Raw genomic sequence first — 6,576 nt, forward strand, 5'->3', positions numbered from 1 at the left:
TCCCCATGAAAGGGGAAAATAAATCCTCTATACGACTTTGAATTTTCATCCATACAAATCTTACCCCCCCCCCTCTCCAACTTCGGTGAAGGAAATGAAAAGTTGGCAATCATTCTTATATGTGGGGAAATAGCACATTTGTCCCCATAGAAAGGGCTAATCAGTTCCCCTCCTTCCCACCCTCAGAAAACTTTTCTAGGAAAAAAAAAAAGCCGTATTTCGCTGTACACATTTTAAATAAAAATATAATAAAATCGATTAAAAAGGATAAATAGAAATTGTATTAAGCAAAATAAAATAAGTACTTACTTCATCAAATGGATTTTTCTTTTCCAATAGTAGTAAGTTGTTTTACATCGAAAATCTTCTTCGCCAACCACTCAGTAGATACGAAGAAGGAATGTGTAGATGATATATAATACGTGGCTTTCTAGACACATGGAAAATTACCATTATATGGTACCAACGAGATATATACTGGTAGAGATCTTATTGCAACTTTCAACCGGTTCCAACATTAGTGTCACGTGACTGCTGGTCGAATTTCGAAAGTCCGGAAATACTTTACATTCATTTCTATCGGACGAAAGACGCCTGCTTGGTCACATAAAATTTAAGAAAAATTGGTTATCCACTGCAGTGCCTATGTATGTAAAGAAAGTTTTGTAAAAGGAATACCTGTAACCTTTCATAGCTAAGTTAAAACTGCATGATTTGTTATTTTAGTTCCAGTATTTTTGTCATTTTACTATCTCTGTTGAATTGGTTGAAAAGTTTCAGCTATATTGTATAAGAAAACTGCCGCTGTATGTGACATTTTCAGCATGTATTAATAGCATCAAAATGTATTAAATGCAGTGACATTATTTACTGGAATCATCTTTTACAAATAATTGAATTTTATGTTCTTTTTCCGTGTACTCCGTTTAAATAGAAAGCTACGCCAATTGGCGCTAACCTTTTTTCGCCAAGTCGTACGCGTTTTGATTTCGTAAACAAGTAATGCCTGCGATTTTAAAAAAAAAAAAAAAAACTTTATTATTAAATTATTGAGATAAGATTGTGCGATATGTTTACTTTGTTTAAAAAAAAAAAAAAAAAAAAAAAAAAAAAAAAAAAAAGCTAAATGGTATTGACTCATAATGTCAACAGATTACCTATACTTAAAAGTGCCACCTATTTATAAGTTAATCACCTCAATATTTGATTTCAGAGTACTCGTTGAAAGTAGAGCATAAGTATTTTTTTTTTTTTTTTTTTTTTTACTTGCAAAAGCTTTAAACAGCAACAAAAATTAAACAAACTGCAAAGATAAACATATTGACAAAAACTTAGTTAAAAAAATTAAATTATTCATATAAAATAATAAATAAATTAAATTAAATGAACTATTAAAATAGTTAATAATTTACAAATTAAATAGTTAATTATAAAGAAATTAATTATTATTAAAATAGTTAAATAATTAAAGATTAAAGTAATTAAAATAAAATTTAATAAGCTATTTGTAATATAATTTTATTACAAAAAATAAAATTTTCGAGATCAAATTTCTACTGAAATTGTTGTTCAGTTACATAAAAGAAGCGCCGTAGCCTTCTGATTTAGGGCTCTAGTGCGCTCCGTTTTTGATATGTAAAAATAAAGGAACAACAGTTTTTTTGTAACATCGACATTTTAATCACTGACACATCGGTAAACTAATAAGAAAATCTGATTAGCCACTCAACTCTGAAAAGAATTCACCAGGTAATGTATTATTTTACCAAAATAAGAAACCCATAGAATCTGTAAAAATGTATTAGATAACCCAGGTACATGGGCCATGTGCAGCATCATTTACCTTCAAATTCAACGACCATTAGTATTTGTTTTCATTGCATTCAGTGCAAATTTTTTTCCTTATTAAGAATTGTAAACAAACTATGGAGTGTGCTAACTGATGAAAACGAAAACGTTGCATTCAGCATCTGTATCATTCATTTGAGTAAAGGATTATCTTCATTCGCTAGAGTTTCATCAAGCCCTGGATCATTTTGTTCACTGCGAACCTTACAGATTAAATGAATGTGTTTACACCTATTCCGTTTAACCGTAAAGTTAACACAGCTGCATGTGTACCGATGAATACATGAAGAATATTTCACGCATACTAATTGACATGAACAAATTTCATTTATTTCTTGAATGGCATACAGTTGCTTTCCACTAGATGAGGTAACTGCGCAGCTATCCTTTTTCTGTTTCCAATATCTCACATTTTAAATTTTCACCCAATTTATGGCTTTTTCGAATTTTGGCACTTTTTGTTATTAACTTGCTATTATGCATCACCAGCAATTTATCAAATAGCCGATCCCTTACATACTTCATAATGACATGCAGAGATACTTTAACCTCTCTGAAAGAGTATTTCACGCATTGAAAATCGGAAATACGCTTTTAAAAACTAGCCAGACGTATTTTCACTCATTGAAATTTTAACAAAGGTTTAGCTTAAAAATGCATAGCGCCCCACCGAAATCAACAAATAATATTTTTTTCTACTCAAAACACCACAGAGACATTTTCGCCCGACTTCTCCGCGACAAAGAATATAGGCGTGGCACTGCGCGGCGCCGTGCTGACTCAGCGATCACGGCCAGAGGGTAGAAGAAAGAAGCTGACTAATGAAATTTAAGTTTCATTTGTATATTTACGAGCACTGATTTAGTCATGCATTCCATGTTATAGATGGTCATTCGGATAGTAGAATTGGTTATTGACATACGTGGTTTGGGAGTTCGGTGAAATTTCACATTACGAGCTGGAAAAATCTTTTGCACTCTGTTCAGAAAATTGAAGGTGGAGTAAAAGCATATATAATGGTAATTAAGTTTTTTAAATATTTCTAGCATGATTTCTAATATGCCTTTAAATTATTTTTATGCTTATAGTGTTTGCATTTTTAATTCTTAAATTAATTTAAATATTTAAATATGAGTCCATCAAGGAGTTTTTTTAAAAACCCAGTCAAGCCAAGTGTCAACAAGATCAGAACCATCAGCTAAAAAACCAAAGATTGATGAACAACCAGAAGAAACTACTTTTAAACATGATAAGTTTTTAAGTAAGTGGCTTAAAGAATTTCCTTGGGTACTCTTCAATAAAGAGAAAAATAAAATGTTGTAAAATATGTCAATCTGCCAATAGGATGAATGGCGTGGGTGTGAAGGGTTCATCATGTTTCCAAAGAAGTACTCTATCTCGCCACGAAAATAACTACGGAACACAGGCTTTCTTTAAATGCCAAGAAATATGCTAAAGTTCTTGAAAATATCATCCAAAAGGAAAAATCTATAGCAACAGATGGTAATTGGACAGTGTTCAAAACTGTTTACACTATTGGGAAAGATGAACTTCCTTTAACGGAATTTAAGCCTTTAATGATACTTATGAAATCCTGTGGAAATGACACTATGAAAGAGACTCACTTGAATTTATCTCAAAATTCAGTTACAGACATAATTAAAACTATTTCGGAAGTATTAGAATCAAATTTGGATGAGAATGTTTAAAAAAGCCCCTATATTTCTCTAATAATAGATGAGTGAATAGATATTTCATTTCACCATAAATTAATTATATATGCGAAATATTTGAAAAACAATGAAAATCAGAACTGTCTTCGGGCAAATTTAAAACTAACACGTGAATGTAACGCAGATGCACTGAAAGAAATAATAATAAAGTTTCTCAACGAGAAAAAAGGACCGTTATCAAAAGTTGTTGGCCTTTCAACAGATGGTGCCGCTGTTATGATGGGAAAAAAACAACGAACTTGGCAAAAAATTTCAGGATATGATACTTGGTTTGTTGCATTATCCCTGCATAGCTGACCATTTAGCTTTAACTGTTTCCCAAGCTGCTGATGGAATATCTCTGTTTCAAAGCTGCCAAAGAATTTTAGGTTCATTGTATGGTTATTTTCACACATCCAATATTAGGATTGAAAAGCTGAAATTGATGCAAGATGTGTTAAATGAGCCAAACATAACTCTCAAAGACATAAATACTGTTCGGTGGTTTTAACTTGGGAATGCAGTTAATGCATGTCATATCAGTTGTGATGCTGTGATCCTTGCCCTGACAGACATAATTGCAAACAGAAAAACAAGCAATCCTATAGACAAGTGCTCAGGACTACTTAAACAATGCTCACAATTTTCATTTGCAGCCACCTTGTCATTTTTAAGAGATTATGAACAAAGTCAGTAGAATTTGTCAGAGCAATGATGTGGACTTCTCCGTGTCGGTTAATAGACTAGAATCCACTATTAATCGCATGCAGGAAATGAAAAAGGAGGAAGGTCATGGCATTCATCTAAAGGGATTTTTAGAGTCTGCTCTTAATAATGGTTATTATCGAGTTCAAGATATTAAATTATCTGTTTCTATTAAATCTTTAAATGATTTCATGAGTTCTAAAATGCTTTTTGAGTGCACTGATACAGAATCTATGCGACTTTTGCAGAATTTTGATGTTTTGTTGAATCCCTCTTGTGTTACAACCACAGAATCATCAAGATTGGAGTTCCTAGATAATGTTATTAAACATTATTATAGGCTAGATTCTACTTCGGTTTTGGATGTTTCAGCAGAGGAGTTAAAGCAAGAGCACCTTGAAGTAGAGTTTTTATGCCCGCTACAGAGAATTCAAATTTAAACAGTTTGCCAATTTGTTGTTCTCATCAAGTTTAGATGGTGAATTCTTATATCCAGGATTTACAGCCCTGACACAAATAGCTATGACTATACCTTTGTCAACGGCTGTTTGTGAAAGAGAATTTTCTCCTAAAAATAGGATCAAATTAAATAGGAGAAGTAGATTGGGGGAAAAACAACTGGAAATTCTAACGAGAAATCTGAGCCAAAGAACAAAGGGGAAAATGTTTTTTTTTTTTTTTTTTTTTTGTAATTTTAATTTTGAAAGAGCAGTAACCTTGTGAAAAACATCAGAGGAAAAGGAGATCAGAATTCTAATGTAACCAAGGAAAAATGATTTTTGTAACTTTAATTTTGAAAGAGTTTTGATTCTGTAAGGAAATCAGCTGTAACATTGTGGAAAAATTAGAGGAAAAGGATATTAAATTTGTAATATTAAATAAATATTTGATTTAGAACTTTTAATGTAAAATAAATTCTTTTATTTATAATGTTTACTATTTTCTACTAATACTTAACATATGCTATAATTGTCAAAAACCAAAATAGCATCCTCATTTTATTTCTAATTCATTTTGTCCATTAAAAAGTGTTTTTTATAGAAATTTGTCTGTATGTGGAGTTTATGCTATTTCTGTATTTCATTCCTCATAAATGATTTTCTCTCCTCCTAAAAAAGTCGGAGTATTTTTACTCTTCCAAAAAAGTCCTAGGTATAACACTGATGACATGGAATGACTTATGTAACCTTTTAACACTTTTACTGTAGAGCGATAAACATATTTTAATCTTCAGTGCACCCTTTCAGTGGGCATATTGGTATTTAAACCACAATTCAAACGATAACACTATGGCCACCGATTAACACCTTTTGTGTATTGCAAAGAAAAATAAGCTGCAAAATCTATAATATCGGAATCATTGCGAAATCTTTACATTGCTTCTTCTAATATTTTTACGAAAGCTGCTGGATCTGTTTCTTCAAATAGAGAACGAAGAATTTTAAGTAACGTACGAAGTAGTACTTCAAGCAGCGTAAGAAAAATTGTACACCTCAATTTGTTTGTCATTGCTTTTAATTTTTCGCAGGTTTTTCCACCATGCCACAAACAACAGACGATTATCTGGTTCTTCCATTTCTCGTATCCATGCATTATAAAATGATTCCGCCTTATCGAACATAGAAACTTTGAGTTTCAGCACCCCTGATTTAGCTTTTAAGAGATAAAACAGATTGATCGGTTCTATTAGATATCAAGAATGCACATGGGAAGCCTTGCCGAACACCATCAATAACAAGCAGTATCACTAACTCGAAATCATAACCATTCATCCCATGAATGCCATCCATTACAAATACAATCAGAGTCATATTGTTATAAAATCTCCTTTTGTGCAATATTCGTTAGGACAAGCACAAAATCTTCTATTTTTAAATCTTAATATCCTTCTAATATACTTTATTGTTGTTTATAAAATAAGACATATTAATCATTCGCTGTTTTCCATTTCAATAATCCATGTCTACACATTAAGGGAAAAGTCCTTATGCTTGACTGCGTCTGAACATAGATTATATGATTGTTGGGATATTACGCAAGTCTTTTGTCAATTCAGAACCTGAAACAGTATCACGTATTTCATTTAAAATCTTGTAACTAGTATGCGTGAAGCAATTTTTGTGGCCATAAAATCCTTTTCATTATTTGATAATGATTGGTGTTGAATATAATGTTTATGTCAAATATGAGTTTCCGTAAAAGTTACTATAAATTTACCATTATGTTCTTTAATGCTAGGTGGGCAAAATCCATTTACCTTAGCACTCACTACCTTGTACTTTTAAATGTCTCTTCTCGTGACTTTCAGATA

The sequence above is a fragment of the Stegodyphus dumicola genome, chromosome 8 (genome assembly GCF_044657685.1).
Source record: "Stegodyphus dumicola isolate Sdum_Otavi_A_Nest chromosome 8, ASM4465768v1".
Taxonomy (NCBI): Eukaryota; Metazoa; Arthropoda; class Arachnida; order Araneae; family Eresidae; genus Stegodyphus; species Stegodyphus dumicola.